Source organism: Heptranchias perlo, unplaced genomic scaffold, assembly GCF_035084215.1.
Source record: "Heptranchias perlo isolate sHepPer1 unplaced genomic scaffold, sHepPer1.hap1 HAP1_SCAFFOLD_53, whole genome shotgun sequence".
Lineage (NCBI taxonomy): Eukaryota > Metazoa > Chordata > Chondrichthyes > Hexanchiformes > Hexanchidae > Heptranchias > Heptranchias perlo.
Genome location: NW_027139548.1, coordinates 68984 through 83698, shown reverse-complemented (window position 1 = coordinate 83698; position 14715 = coordinate 68984). Strand labels below are relative to the sequence as shown.

General features: G+C 47.7%; 3 non-coding genes across 3 annotated transcripts; all 3 read right to left on the bottom strand.

Moving 5' to 3' along the window:
• Positions 1-5556: 5556 nt before the first annotated feature.
• LOC137315070 (U4 spliceosomal RNA) lies at positions 5557-5697 on the bottom strand. Its single transcript, XR_010961277.1, has one exon. It is a non-coding gene; the product is annotated as a U4 spliceosomal RNA (small nuclear RNA).
• A 2326-nt stretch (positions 5698-8023) lies between these two features.
• Positions 8024-8164, bottom strand: LOC137315069 (U4 spliceosomal RNA). Its single transcript, XR_010961276.1, has one exon. It is a non-coding gene; the product is annotated as a U4 spliceosomal RNA (small nuclear RNA).
• Positions 8165-13773: 5609 nt separating this feature from the next.
• LOC137315068 (U4 spliceosomal RNA) lies at positions 13774-13914 on the bottom strand. Its single transcript, XR_010961275.1, has one exon. It is a non-coding gene; the product is annotated as a U4 spliceosomal RNA (small nuclear RNA).
• Between the last annotated feature and the right edge of the window lie 801 nt (positions 13915-14715).

The window sequence follows — 14715 nt, the reverse complement described above, 5'->3', positions numbered from 1 at the left end:
CTCGCTCTGTATCTGTCTGTCTCTCTGTCTGTCTCTCTTCCCTCGCTCTGTATCTGTCTGTCTCTCTGTCTGTCTCTCTTCCCTCGCTCTGTATCTGTCTGTCTCTCTGTCTGTCTCTCTTCCTTCGCTCTGTATCTGTCTGTCTCTCTGTCTGTCTCTCTTCCCTCGCTCTGTATCTGTCTGTCTCTCTGTCTGACTCTCTTCCCTCACTCTGGATCTGTCTGTCTCTCTGTCTGTCTCCCTTCCCTCGCTCTGTATCTGTCTCTGTCTCTCTGTCTGTCTCTCTTCCCTCGCTCTGTATCTGTCTCTGTCTCTCTGTCTGTCTCTCTTCCTTCGCTCTGTATCTGTCTGTCTCTCTGTTTGTCTCTCTTCCCTCACTCTGTATCTGTCTGTCTCTCTGTCTGTCTCTCTTCCCTCGCTCTGTATCTGTCTCTCTCTCTGTCTGTCTCTCTTCCCTTGCTCTGTATCTGTCTGTCTCTCTGTCTGTCTCTCTTCCTTCGCTCTGTATCTGTCTGTCTCTCTGTCTGTCTCTCTTCCTTCGCTCTGTATCTGTCTGTCTCTCTGTCTGTCTCTCTTCCCTCGCTCTGTATCTGTCTGTCTCGATACCCTCGCTCTGTATCTGTCTGTCTCTTTGTATTTCTCTCTTCCCTCGCTCTGTATCTGTCTCTCTCTCTGTCTGTCTCTATTCCCTCGCTCTGTTTCTGTCTGTCTCTCTGTCTGTCTCTCTTCCCTCACTCTGTATCTGTCTCTCTCTCTGTCTGTCTCTCTTCCCTCGCTCTGTATCTGTCTGTCTCTCTGTCTGTCTCTCTTCCCTCGCTCTGTATCTGTCTCTCTCTCTGTCTGTCTCTCTTCCCTCGCTCTGTATCTGTCTCTGTCTCTCTGTCTGTCTCTCTTCCCTCGCTCTGTATCTGTCTGCCTCTCTGTCTGTCTCTCTTCCCTCGCTCTGTATCTGTCTCTCTCTCTGTCTGTCTCTCTTCCCTCGCTCTGTATCTGTCTCTGTCTCTCTGTCTGTCTCTCTTCCCTCGCTCTGTATCTGTCTGTCTCTCTGTTTGTCTCTCTTCCCTCGCTCTGTATCTGTCTCTCTCTCTGTCTGTCTCTCTTCCCTCGCTCTGTATCTGTCTCTGTCTCTCTGTCTGTCTCTCTTCCCTCGCTCTGTATCTGTCTGTCTCTCTGTTTGTCTCTCTTCCCTCGCTCTGTATCTGTCTGTCTCTCTGTCTGTCTCTCTTCCTTCGCTCTGTATCTGTCTGTCTCTCTGTCTGTCTCTCTTCCCTCACTCTGTATCTGTCTCTCTCTCTGTCTGTCTCTCTTCCCTCGCTCTGTATCTGTCTCTGTCTCTCTGTCTGTCTCTCTTCCCTCGCTCTGTATCTGTCTGCCTCTCTGTCTGTCTCTCTTCCCTCGCTCTGTATCTGTCTGTCTCTCTGTCTGTCTCTCTTCCTTCGCTCTGTATCTGTCTGTCTCTCTGTCTGTCTCTCTTCCCTCACTCTGTATCTGTCTCTCTCTCTGTCTGTCTCTCTTCCCTCGCTCTGTATCTGTCTCTGTCTCTCTGTCTGTCTCTCTTCCCTCGCTCTGTATCTGTCTGCCTCTCTGTCTGTCTCTCTTCCCTCGCTCTGTATCTGTCTCTCTCTCTGTCTGTCTCTCTTCCCTCGCTCTGTATCTGTCTCTGTCTCTCTGTCTGTCTCTCTTCCCTCGCTCTGTATCTGTCTGTCCTCTGTTTGTCTCTCTTCCCTCGCTCTGTATCTGTCTGTCTCTCTGTCTGTCTCTCTTCCCTCGCTCTGTATCTGTCTCTCTCTCTGTCTGTCTCTCTTCCCTCGCTCTGTATCTGTCTCTGTCTCTCTGTCTGTCTCTCTTCCCTCGCTCTGTATCTGTCTGTCTCTCTGTTTGTCTCCCTTCCCTCGCTCTGTATCTGTCTGTCTCTCTGTCTGTCTCTCTTCCTTCGCTCTGTATCTGTCTGTCTCTCTGTCTGTCTCTCTTCCCTCACTCTGTATCTGTCTCTCTCTCTGTCTGTCTCTCTTCCCTCGCTCTGTATCTGTCTCTGTCTCTCTGTCTGTCTCTCTTCCCTCGCTCTGTATCTGTCTGCCTCTCTGTCTGTCTCTCTTCCCTCGCTCTGTATCTGTCTGTCTCTCTGTCTGTCTCTCTTCCTTCGCTCTGTATCTGTCTGTCTCTCTGTCTGTCTCTCTTCCCTCACTCTGTATCTGTCTCTCTCTCTGTCTGTCTCTCTTCCCTCGCTCTGTATCTGTCTCTGTCTCTCTGTCTGTCTCTCTTCCCTCGCTCTGTATCTGTCTGCCTCTCTGTCTGTCTCTCTTCCCTCGCTCTGTATCTGTCTCTCTCTCTGTCTGTCTCTCTTCCCTCGCTCTGTATCTGTCTCTGTCTCTCTGTCTGTCTCTCTTCCCTCGCTCTGTATCTGTCTGTCCTCTGTTTGTCTCTCTTCCCTCGCTCTGTATCTGTCTGTCTCTCTGTCTGTCTCTCTTCCCTCGCTCTGTATCTGTCTGTCTCTCTGTCTGTCTCTCTTCCCTCGCTCTGTATCTGTCTGTCTCTCTGTCTGTCTCTCTTCCTTCGCTCTGTATCTGTCTGTCTCTCTGTCTGTCTCTCTTCCCTCGCTCTGTATCTGTCTGTCTCTCTGTCTGACTCTCTTCCCTCACTCTGGATCTGTCTGTCTCTCTGTCTGTCTCCCTTCCCTCGCTCTGTATCTGTCTCTGTCTCTCTGTCTGTCTCTCTTCCCTCGCTCTGTATCTGTCTCTGTCTCTCTGTCTGTCTCTCTTCCTTCGCTCTGTATCTGTCTGTCTCTCTGTTTGTCTCTCTTCCCTCACTCTGTATCTGTCTGTCTCTCTGTCTGTCTCTCTTCCCTCGCTCTGTATCTGTCTCTGTCTCTCTCTCTGTCTCTCTTCCCTCGCTCTGTATCTGTCTCTGTCTCTCTGTCTGTCTCTCTTCCTTCGCTCTGTATCTGTCTGTCTCTCTGTCTGTCTCTCTTCCCTCACTCTGTATCTGTCTCTCTCTCTGTCTGTCTCTCTTCCCTCGCTCTGTATCTGTCTCTCTCTCTGTCTGTCTCTCTTCCCTCGCTCTGTATCTGTCTCTGTCTCTCTGTCTGTCTCTCTTCCCTCGCTCTGTATCTGTCTGTCTCTCTGTTTGTCTCCCTTCCCTCACTCTGTATCTGTCTGTCTCTCTGTCTGTCTCTCTTCCTTCGCTCTGTATCTGTTTCTCTCTCTGTCTTTCTCTCTTCTCTCGCTCTGTATCTCTCTCTCTCTCTGTCTAATTATGAAGACTGGTTACATAGATTGGACTTGTATTCCTGCGAGTATTGAAGATTAAGGGATGATCTAATTGATTTCTTTTAAAAAAAATATACTTTATTCATAAGAATTTGCAGCAATCCATAAAATACAGTTCTCATCTCACATTCCAAACGTACACAATACAGATTATACAATTTGCAGGTTCCATCAAGTACAGTTCAATGAACACATTGGACAGAATTACAGTTCATGACACTCTGGGGTGTCTCATTACATTACACTCAATACAGATTATTGATTACAGATTCATTACAGGTACATTACAGTACATTACAGGTACATTACATCAATTTGAATTTTACATTCTGCCCGAGGGGGATTTTCCCTGATTTCAGCCCCTCGGTATACAATGGCGGGAAGGCTCTAAACGGTTGCCTTTCCCCACAGAGCCTTTGCGGAGACCGCACCCGTCCTCAGTGTGTCCCTCAGCACGTAGTCCTGGACCTTGGAATGTGCCAGTCTGCAACACTCGGTCGAGGACAGCTCCTTGCACTGGAAGACCAGCAAGTTTCGGGCAGACCAAAGGGCGTCTTTCACTGAGTTGATGGTCTTCCAGCAGCAGTTGATGTCCGTCTCAGTGTGTGTCCCCGGGAACAGCCCGTAGAGCACAGAGTCCTGTGTTACGGAACTGCTCGGGACGAACCTGGACAGATACCACTGCATCTCTCTCCAGACCTTCTTTGCAAAGACACATTCCAGAAGGAGATGAGTGATGGGTGAGAGACAAATTACATTCAAATCCAGAACTCACCGACACTATCAGGTAGAGAGATGCGGAGAAATATTGTAAACTGAGATACAAACTAGATACCAGTTCAGAACACACCCATAGTGTGACATTGAAAGACACATTATCGATTCCATTAATGGACCGAGAGCTGGACATTACACACAGTCTGAAAATCACACACAATGTCAGACTGAAAGATTCAGGGCCAATTCCATTAGTGCAGACTGTGCTACACATTACATCCCAGACCAAAAATCTCATACACTATCAGACTGAAAGACACAGTATAATTTACAGAGGTTCACAGAGGGACAGATTTAATACAATATCAAACTCACACTCATTACCCATTTAAAACCGACTGCATGAAATTGAAAATTGTATCCATATTGAGAAATTAAATACTAAATTCAAAAATATTTCTATATTAAGATATTAAAGATACAGTTTCAAACACTATCCTCTGACCTGAGATAAGAACATAAGAAATAGGGGCAGGAGTAGGCCATTCGGCCCCTCGATCCTGCTCCACCATTCAATCAGATCATGGCTGATCTTTGACCTCAACTCCACTTTCCCGCCTGATCCCCATGTCCCTTCATTCCCTTAGAGTCCAAAAATCTATCATAGAATCAGAGAAATTCAGGCACAGAAGGAGGCCATTCGGCCCATCGTGTCTGTACTGTCCGAAAAAGAGCCATCCAGCCTAATCCCACTTTCCAGCTCTTGGTCCACAGTCTTGTAGGTTACGGCTCTTCAAGTCCACATCCAAACACCTTTCAAATGAGTTGAGGGTTTCTGCCTCTCCCACCCTCTCAGGCAGTGAGTTCCAGACCCCCACCACCCTCTGGGTGAAAACATTTCTCCTCAGCTCCCCTCTAATCCTTCTACCAATTACTTTAAATCTATGCCCCCTGGTTACTGACCTCTCTGCTAAGGGAAATAGGTCCTTCCTATCCACTCTATCTCGGCCCCTCATAATTTTATACACCTCAATTAAATCTCCCCTCAGTCTCCTCTGTTCCAAAGAGAACAACCCCAGCCTATCCAATCTTTCCTCATAGCTAAAATTCTCCAGTCCTGGCAACATCCTCGTAAATCTCCTCTGCACCCTCTCCAGTGCAATCACATCCTTCCTGTAATGTGGTGACCAGAACTGTACACAGTACTCAAGCTGTGGCCTAACTAGTGTTTTATACAGTTCGAGAATAACCTCCCTGCTCTTCTATTTTATGCCTCAGCGAATAAAGGAAAGTATCCCATATGCCTTTTTAACCACCTTATCTACCTGTCCTGCTACCTTCAGGGATCTGTGGACATGCACTCCAAGGTCCCTCACTCCCTCGACACCTCTCAGTATCCTCCCATTTATTGTGTACTCCCTTGCCTTGTTTGCCCTCCCCAAATGCATTAACTCACACTTCTCCGGATTGAACTCCATTTGCCACTTTTCTGCCCAGTCCATTGATATCTGCCTGCAGTCGACAGCAGTGGAAACGATTGTTGACTTTAATCTATTTTTGTTTAAAGAAGCAGTCTCCGCAGAGACTATCAAAAATTGCCATTACCGACTATATTTCAAGTCAGTATAGCGGGGCATTGGGTAAAGTTTTCAATAAGCAATAATCACGCCTCAGTTCAACCTCATCGGCTACGATACTGCCACTGCGCAAAGTTAAAGAGATCCACCCTGACACACTGTGGTCTATCCGACTCGTACCCTTCACATTTGTGGTGAGTGGAGGTAACTTTTTAAATTATCAGCTCGGATCGTCTTTTCAACTGGCAATCACATTGTTTTCTTAAAAAAATCGAGAAAAATCATTTTGTTCACAATATATTGAAATGGGAATAAACTTTAATAGAATGGAAATATGTTAATTACTACGACTACTTTGCATAAACTAATGTATTTATAAAACATCTTTGGGTTTTCCTTGATTTTACTTGCCAATATTTTTTCATGCCCTCTCTTTACTTTCCTAATTTCCTTTTTAATTTCACCCCTGCACTTTCTATCCTCCTCTGGGCTTTCTGTAGTATTGAGTTCTCGGTGTCTGACACAAGCTTCCCTTTTCTGCCTTATCTCACCCTGTGTGCTCCTTGTCATCCAGGGGGCTCTAGATTTGGGAGTCCCTCCTTTTTCTTTGTGGAACATATTTGCTCTGAACCACCACTATCTCCTCCTTGAATGCTGTTCTGACACTGATTTACTTTCAAATAGCTGTTTCCAGTCCACTTTTGTTCAATCGCTTCTCAGCTCAGTAAAATTCGCTTTTCCCCAATTGAAAACTTTTACTCCTGTTCTATCTTTGTCCTTTTCCATTAATACTCCAAATCTAACTGAATTATGATCATTGCCACCAAAATGCTCTCCCACTGATACTCCTTCCACCTGCCCGGAATCATTCCCCAAAACGAAGTCCAGAACTGCCCCCTCTCTTGTTGGGCTTGCTACGTACTGGCCAAAAATGTTCTCCTGAATGCATTTTAAGAATTCTGCACCCTCTATACCCTTTACACTGATTCTATCCCGGTTAATATCAGGGTAGTTGAGATCCCCGATTACTGCCATATGAATCTCAGTCTTGAATATACTCAACGACTGAGCATCTACAGCCCTCTGGGGTTGAGAATTCGAAAGATTCACAACCCTCTGAGTGAAGATATTTTTACTCATTTTGTCCCTAAATGGCCGACCTCTTGTCCTCTCTTTCAAATCTGCCGTCATCACCCCCTTCACAATAAACCCACCTTGAACTCTCTGCCCTTCCAACTATTTCTAACCTCCCGATCCACTTAAACGTACAGTCGCCTCCCAAATCCGTTCCCACCTTTCCTGCAACTCCATGTTTGAATCTCTCCAATCAGGTTTCCGGCCCTGCCACAATATTGAAACGACCCTTATCAAAGTCACCAATGACATCCTATGTGACTGTGACCATGGTAAACTATCTCTCCTCATCCTTCTCCACCTGTCTGCAGCCTTTGACATGGTCGACCACACCATCCTCCTCCAACCCCTCTCCTCCGTCCTCCAGCTGAGTGGGACTCCACTCGCCTGGTTCCATTCTGATCTCTCCAGTCGTAGCCAGAGAATCACCTACAATGGTTTCTATTCCCACCCTCACCCCGTTATCTGTGGAGACCCCCAAGGATCTATCCTTGGACCCCTCCTATTTCACATCTACATGCTGCCCCTCGGTGACATCATCCGAAGACATGACAACAGGTTCCCCATGTAGGCTGGAGGCACCGAGCTCGACCTCACAACCACCTCTCCCCACCCCTCCACTCTCTCTGTATGGTCAGGCTGCTGGTCTGACATCCAATCTTGAATCAGTTGTAATTTCCTCCAATTAATCATTACAAAGACTGAAGCCATTGTCATTGGCCCATTCACAAACTCCGTTCCCTCTCCCCCGATTCCATCACACTCCCCGGCCACTGTCTGAGGCTGAATCAGACTGTTTGCAACAACAGAATCCGATTTAACCCTGAACTGAGATTCCCAATCGCATATTCACTCCATCCCCAAAACCACCTACTTCCATCTCCATAATATCACCTGTCTCAATCCCTGCCCCAGCCCACCTGCTGCTGAATCCCTCATCCATGTTTTTGCTCCCTCCAGATTTGATTATTCCAATGTTCTCCTGGCCGGTCTCCCATCGTCCACCCCCCATAAACTTGAGCTCATCCAAAACTCTGCTGCCCGTATCCTGACCATTCACCCAAAAACCCCCCAACTCCTCAGTTTGAACATTCTCATCCTTGTGTGCGAATCCATGGCCTCGTCCCTCCCAGGCTCCGTCGCCTCCTCCAGCCCCACAACCCTCCAGGAACCCTGCGCTCCTCCAACTCTGGACCATCCCTGAACACCACCATTGGCCGCTGCATCTTCAAAGCAACATTCAACACACCAACACAAACTAATCATTACAGCTACAGAAACAACTTGAAGAGATTGTCAACTTCAAACTATTTTTGGTTAAAGAAGCAGTCTCCGCAGAGACTATCAAAAATTGCCATTACCGACTATATTTCAAGTCAGTATAGCGAGGTATTGGGTAAAGTTTTCAATAAGCAATAATCACGCCTCAGTTCAACCTCATCGGCTACGATACTGCCACTGCGCAAAGTTAAAGAGATCCACCCTGACACACTGAGGTCTATCCGACTCGTACCCTTCACATTTGTGGTGAGTGGAGGTAACTTTTTAAATTATCAGCTCGGATCGTCTTTTCAACTGGCAATCACATTGTTTTCTTAAAAAAATCGAGAAAAATCATTTTGTTCGCAAAATATTGAAATGGGAATAAACAATAATAGAACGGAAATATGTTAATTACTACGGCTGCTTTGCATAAACTAAAAACACTGAATATTGACGGGGAATGAGAACTTCCTCAAAAGCAAAATACTGCGGATGGTGGAAATCTGAAGTAAAAACAGAAAATGCTGTAAATCCTCAGCAGGTCAGGCAGCATCTGTGGAGAGAGAAACAGAGTTAATGTTTCAGCTCAAAGACCCTTCGTCAGAACTGGAAGAAGTTCAAGATTAAACAGTTTTGAAGTAAGTCCAGAGTGAGAGAAAGGAGGGAGGAGAGGAGGAAAGAACAAAAGGGAGGGTCTGTGAGAGGGTGGAGGGCAGAAGTGATTCAATGACAGAAGGGATGATGGTGCAAGGCAAGGAGGGCGGGAATGGGACAAGGAAAGGAACAAAAGATGGGTCTGGAGGAGGGGGAAATGGGAACAGAAGAACCATTCCCAGCACCTGCTGTCCGAAAAAATGGGAGCAGTGGTTCTGATCTGAAGTTATTGAAATCAGTGTTGAGTCCAGAAGGTTGTAAAGTGTCCAATGGAAAGATGAGGGGCTGTTCCTCGAGCTTCCATTGAGCCTCATTGGGAGAGGCCGATGACAGAGAGGTCAGAGTGGGAGTGGGACGGGGAATTAAAATGGGAAGTGACCGGAAGCTCAGGATCAGGCTTGCAGACTGGACGGAGATGTTCAGTGGAGTGATGACCCCAATCTGTGTTTGGTCTCCCCAATGTAGAGGAGACCCGGATGGTGAGCAGCGAATCCAGTGGAGGAAACTGAAAGAAGAACAAGGAAATCAGGACTGTTTGGGGCCCTGGACGGTGGGAAGGGAGGAGGTGAAAGGGCAGGTGTTGCATCTCCTGCGCTCACAAGGCAAGGTGTGTGGGGAAGGCGAGCAGGTGTTGGGGGTGATGGATGAGTGGACCAGGGGGTCGCGGAGGGAGCGGTCCCTTCGGAATGCTGACAGGGGAGGGGAGGGGAAGGTGTTTGGTGGTGGCATTGGGCTGGAGGTGGGGGAAAGGGCAGAGGATGATCTGTTGAATGTGGAGGCTGGTGGGGTGCAAGGTGAGGACAAGGGGGACCCTCTCCTGGTTCTGGGATTGAGGGGAAGGGGTGAGGGCTGAAATGCGGGAATGGGACGGACACGAGAGAACTTCCTCTTTTGCTCAAACACATGCACGGGACTCCGGTCTTGCCGTGAATAAATTACACACAGCGCTGGGCTCTTCCTTGAATTGAAGGATACTCACAGTTCAATGGAAATATCACAATTCCAAAGCAATACAGTTCAAAACAATCCAAACAGATGGTCCACAATACGCTCCCAGTATTACAATTCAAACACAGTCCATTTCTTATAATCCATGGTGTACAATACAAAGGTGGGATGGCCCTACACTGTGGGCTTTCCCCATAGAGCCTTTGCTTCAGTGCGTCCCACAGCACGTACTCCTGGACCTTGGATTGTGCCAGTCGGTAACACTCGGCCATGGACAGCTCCTTCTACTGGAAGACCAGCAGGTTTCGGACGGGCCAAAGGGCCTCCTTCACCGAGTTGATGGTCTTCCAGCAGCAGTTGATGTCTGTCTCGGTGTGCGTCCCCGGGAACAGTGCCCTGTGTTCCCGAGCTTTTTGGGCTGAACTTGGACAGATCCCAACACAGATTTAAGGGGATTGGTAAAAGAACCAATGGGGACATGAGGAGAATGTTTTTTTACGCAGCGAGTTGTTCTGATCTGGAATGTGCTGCCTGAAAGGGCAGTGGAAGCAGATTCAATCGTGGGTTTCAAAAAGGAATTGGAGAAATACTTGAAGGGAAAATAATTGCAGGGAGACAGGGAAAGAGCGGGGGAGTGGGACTAACTGGATTGCTCTTACAACGAGCCAGCACGGGCTGGATGGGCCAAGTGGCCTCCTTCTGCACTGTAACCATTCGATCATTTTATTATTCTATACAACCTGGTGTCTGTTGGTCAGTTCCAGCGATAAGACGTTCGGGGAAATGGCGTCGACTGTCTGGTCGGGGAGCTGCCTAATTGGATCGACCCTCTACATTCCCTGCAGGGCCCCTGGGACGTTTCGTGCCAACCACCGTCTGATTCTCTGTCTCTCTGTGTTTGTCTGTCTGTCTCTCTGTCTCTCTCTCTTCCCTCGCTCTGTATCTGTCTGTCTCTCTGTCTGTCTCTTTTCCCTCGCTCTGTATCTGTCTCTCTCTCTGTCTGTCTCTCTTCCCTCGCTCTGTATCTGTCTGTCTCTCTGTCTGTCTCCCTTCCCTCGCTCTGTATCTGTCTGTCTCTCTGTCTGTCTCTCTTCCCTCACTCTGTATCTGTCTGTCTCTCTGTCTGTCTCTCTTCCCTCGCTCTGTATCTGTCTCTCTCTCTCTGTCTGTCTCTCTTCCCTCGCTCTGTATCTGTCTCTCTCTCTCTGTCTGTCTCTCTTCCCTCGCTCTGTATCTGTCTGTCTCTCTCTGTCTGTCTCCCTTCCCTCGCTCTGTATCTGCCTCTGTCTCTCTGTCTGTCTCTCTTCCCTCGCTCTGTATCTGTCTGTCTCTCTGTCTGTCTCTCTTCCCTCGCTCTGTATCTGTCTCTCTCTCTGTCTGTCTCTCTTCCCTCGCTCTGTATCTGTCTCTCTCTCTGTCTGTCTCTCTTCCCTCGCTCTGTATCTGTCTGTCTCTCTGTCTGTCTCTCTTCCCTCGCTCTGTATCTGTCTGTCTCTCTGTCTGTCTAATAATGAAGACTGGTTACATAGAATGGACTTGGATTCCTGCGAGTATTGAAGATTAAGGGATGATCTTATTGATTTTTTTCAAAAAAATATACTTTATTCATAAGAATTTGCAGCAATCCATAAAATACAGTTCTCATCTCACATTCCAAACGTACACAACACAGATTATACAATTTGCAGGTTCCATCAAGTACAGTTCAATGAACACATTGGACAGAATTACAGTTCATGACACTCTGGGGTGTCTCATTGCATTACACTCAATACAGATTATTGATTACAGATTCATTACAGGTACATTACAGATTCATTACAGGTACATTACATCAATTTGAATTTTACATTCTGCCCGAGGGGGATTTTCCCTGATTGCAGCCCCTCGGTATACAATGGCGGGAAGGCCCTAAACGGTTGCCTTTCCCCACAGAGCCTTTGCGGAGGCCGCACCCGTCCTCAGTGTGTCCCTGAGCACGTAATCCTGGACCTTGGAATGTGCCAGTCTGCAACACTCGGTCGAGGACAGCTCCTTGCACTGGAAGACCAGCAAGTTTTGGGCAGACCAAAGGGCGTCTTTCACCGAGTTGATGGTCTTCCAGCAGCAGTTGATGTCCGTCTCAGTGTGCGTCCCCGGGAACAGCCCGTAGAGCACAGAGTCCTGTGTTACAGAACTGCTCGGGACGAACCTGGACAGATACCACTGCATCTCTCTCCAGACCTTCTTTGCAAAGACACATTCCAGAAGGAGATGGGTGACGGTCTCGTCTCCACCGCAGCCTCCTCGGGGACAGCGCGCGGTGGGTCTGAGAGTCCGGGAGTACATGAAGGATCTGATGGGAAGGGCCCTTCGCACCACCAGCCAAGCTGGGTCTTGGTGCTTGTTTGAAAGCTCTGGCGATGAGGCGTTCTGCCAAATGACATTGACAATCTGCTCGGGGAACAAACCGACAGGATCCACCATCTCCTTTTCCCGCAGGGTCTCGAGGACGTTACGTGCGGACCATTCACTGATCGCCTTGTGGTCAAAGGTGTTTTTTTGAATAAACCTTTCGAGGAAGGACAGGTGGGGCGGAACGGTCCAACTAGACGGAGTGTTCCATGGCAGCGTGGCCACGCCCATCCTTCTCAACACCGGACTGCCCCCTCTCTTGTTGGACTTGCTACGTACTGGCCAAAAATGTTGTCCTGAATGCATTTTAAGAATTCTGCACCCTCTATACCCTTTACACTGATTCTATCCCGGTTAATATCAGGGTAGTTGAGATCCCCGATTACTGCCATATGAATCTCAGTCTTGAATATACTCAACGACTGAGCATCTACAGCCCTCTGGGGTTGAGAATTCCAAAGATTCACAACCCTCTGAGTGAAGATATTTTTACTCATCTTGGCCCTAAATGGCTGACCTCTTGTCCTCTCTTTCAAATCTGCCGTCATCACCTCCATCACAAAAAACCCACCTTCACCCCTCTGCCCTTCCAACTATTTCTAACCTCCCGATCCACTTAAACGTACAGTCGCCTCCCAAATCCGTTCCCACCTTTCCTGCAACTCCATGTTTGAATCTCTCCAATCAGGTTTCCGGCCCTGCCACAGTATTGAAACGACCCTTATCAAAGTCACCAATGACATCCTATGTGACTGTAACCATGGTAAACTATCTCTCCTCATCCTTCTCCACCTGTCTGCAGCCTTTGACATGGTCGACCACACCATCCTCCTCCAACCCCTCTCCTCCGTCCTCCAGCTGAGTGGGACTCCACTCGCCTGGTTCCATTCTGATCTCTCCAGTCGTAGCCAGAGAATCACCTACAATGGTTTCTATTCCCACCCTCACCCCGTTACCTGTGGAGACCCCCGTGGATCTATCCTTGGACCCCTCCTATTTCACATCTACATGCTGCCCCTCGGTCACATCATCCGAAGACATGACAACAGGTTCCCCATGTAGGCTGGAGGCACCGAGCTCGACCTCACCACCACCTCTCTCCACCCCTCCACTCTCTCTGTATGGTCAGGCTGCTGGTCTGACATCCAATCTTGAATCAGTTGTAATTTCCTCCAATTAATCATTACAAAGACTGAAGCCATTGTCATTGGCCCATTCACAAACTCCGTTCCCTCTCCCCCGATTCCATCACACTCCCCGGCCACTGTCTGAGGCTGAATCAGACTGTTTGCAACAACAGAATCCGATTTAACCCTGAACTGAGATTCCCAATCGCATATTCACTCCATCCCCAAAACCACCGACTTCCATCTCCATAATATCACCTGTCTCAATCCCTGCCCCAGCCCACCTGCTGCTGAATCCCTCATCCATGTTTTTGTTCCCTCCAGATTTGATTATTCCAATGTTCTCCTGGCCGGTCTCCCATCGTCCACCCTCCATAAACTTGAGCTCATCCAAAACTCTGCTGCCCGTATCCTGACCGTTCACCCAAAAACCCCCCAACTCCTCAGTTTTAACATTCTCATCCTTGTGTGCGAATCCATGGCCTCGACCCTCCCAGGGTCCGTCGCCTCCTCCAGCCCCACAACCCTCCAGGAACCCTGCGCTCCTCCAACTCTGGACCATCCCTGAACACCACCATTGGCGGCTCTATCGTCAATGCAACATTCAACACACCAACACAAACTAATCATTACAGCAACAGAAACAACTTGAAAAGATTGTCAACTTCAAACTATTTTTGTTTAAAGAAGCAGTCTCCACAGAGACTATCAAAAATTGCCATTACCGACTATATTTCAAGTCAGCATAGCGAGGTATTGGGTAAAGTTTTCAATAAGCAATAATCACGCCTCAGTTCAACCTCATCGGCTACGATACTGTCACTGCGCAAAGTTAAAGAGATCCACCCTGACACACTGAGGTCTATCCGACTCGTACACTTCACATTTGTGGTGAGTGGAGGTAACTTTTTAAATTATCAGCTCGGATCGTCTTTTCAACTGGAAATCACATTGTTTTCTTTAAAAAATCGACAAAAAATCATTTTGTTCACAAAATATTGAAATGGGAATAAACTATAATTGAACGGAAATATGTTAATTAATACGGCTGCTTTGCATAAACTAAAAACACTGAATATTGAGAGGGAATGAGAACTTCCTCAAAAGCAAAATACTGCGGATGGTGGAAATCTGAAGTAAAAACAGAAAATGCTGTAAATCCTCAGCAGGTCAGGCAGCATCTGTGGAGAGAGAAACAGAGTTAATGTTTCAGCTCAAAGACCCTTCGTCAGAACTGGAAGAAGTTCAAGATTAAACAGTTTTGAAGTAAGTCCAGAGTGAGGGAAAGGAGGGAGGAGAGGAGGAAAGAACAAAAGGGAGGGTCTGTGAGAGAGTGGAGGGCAGAAGTGATTAAATGACAGAAGGGATGATGGTGCAAGGCAAGGAGGGCGGGAATGGGACAAGTAAAGGAACAAAAGATGGGTCTGGAGGAGGGGGAAATGGGAACAGAAGAACCATTCCCAGCACCTGCTGTCCGAAAAAATGGGAGCAGTGGTTCTGATCTGACGTTCTTGAAATCAGTGTTGAGTCCAGAAGGTTGTAAAGTGTCCAATGGAAAGATGAGGGGCTGTTCCTCGAGCTTCCATTGAGCTTCATTGGGAGAGGCCGAGGACAGAGAGGTCAGAGTGGGAGTGG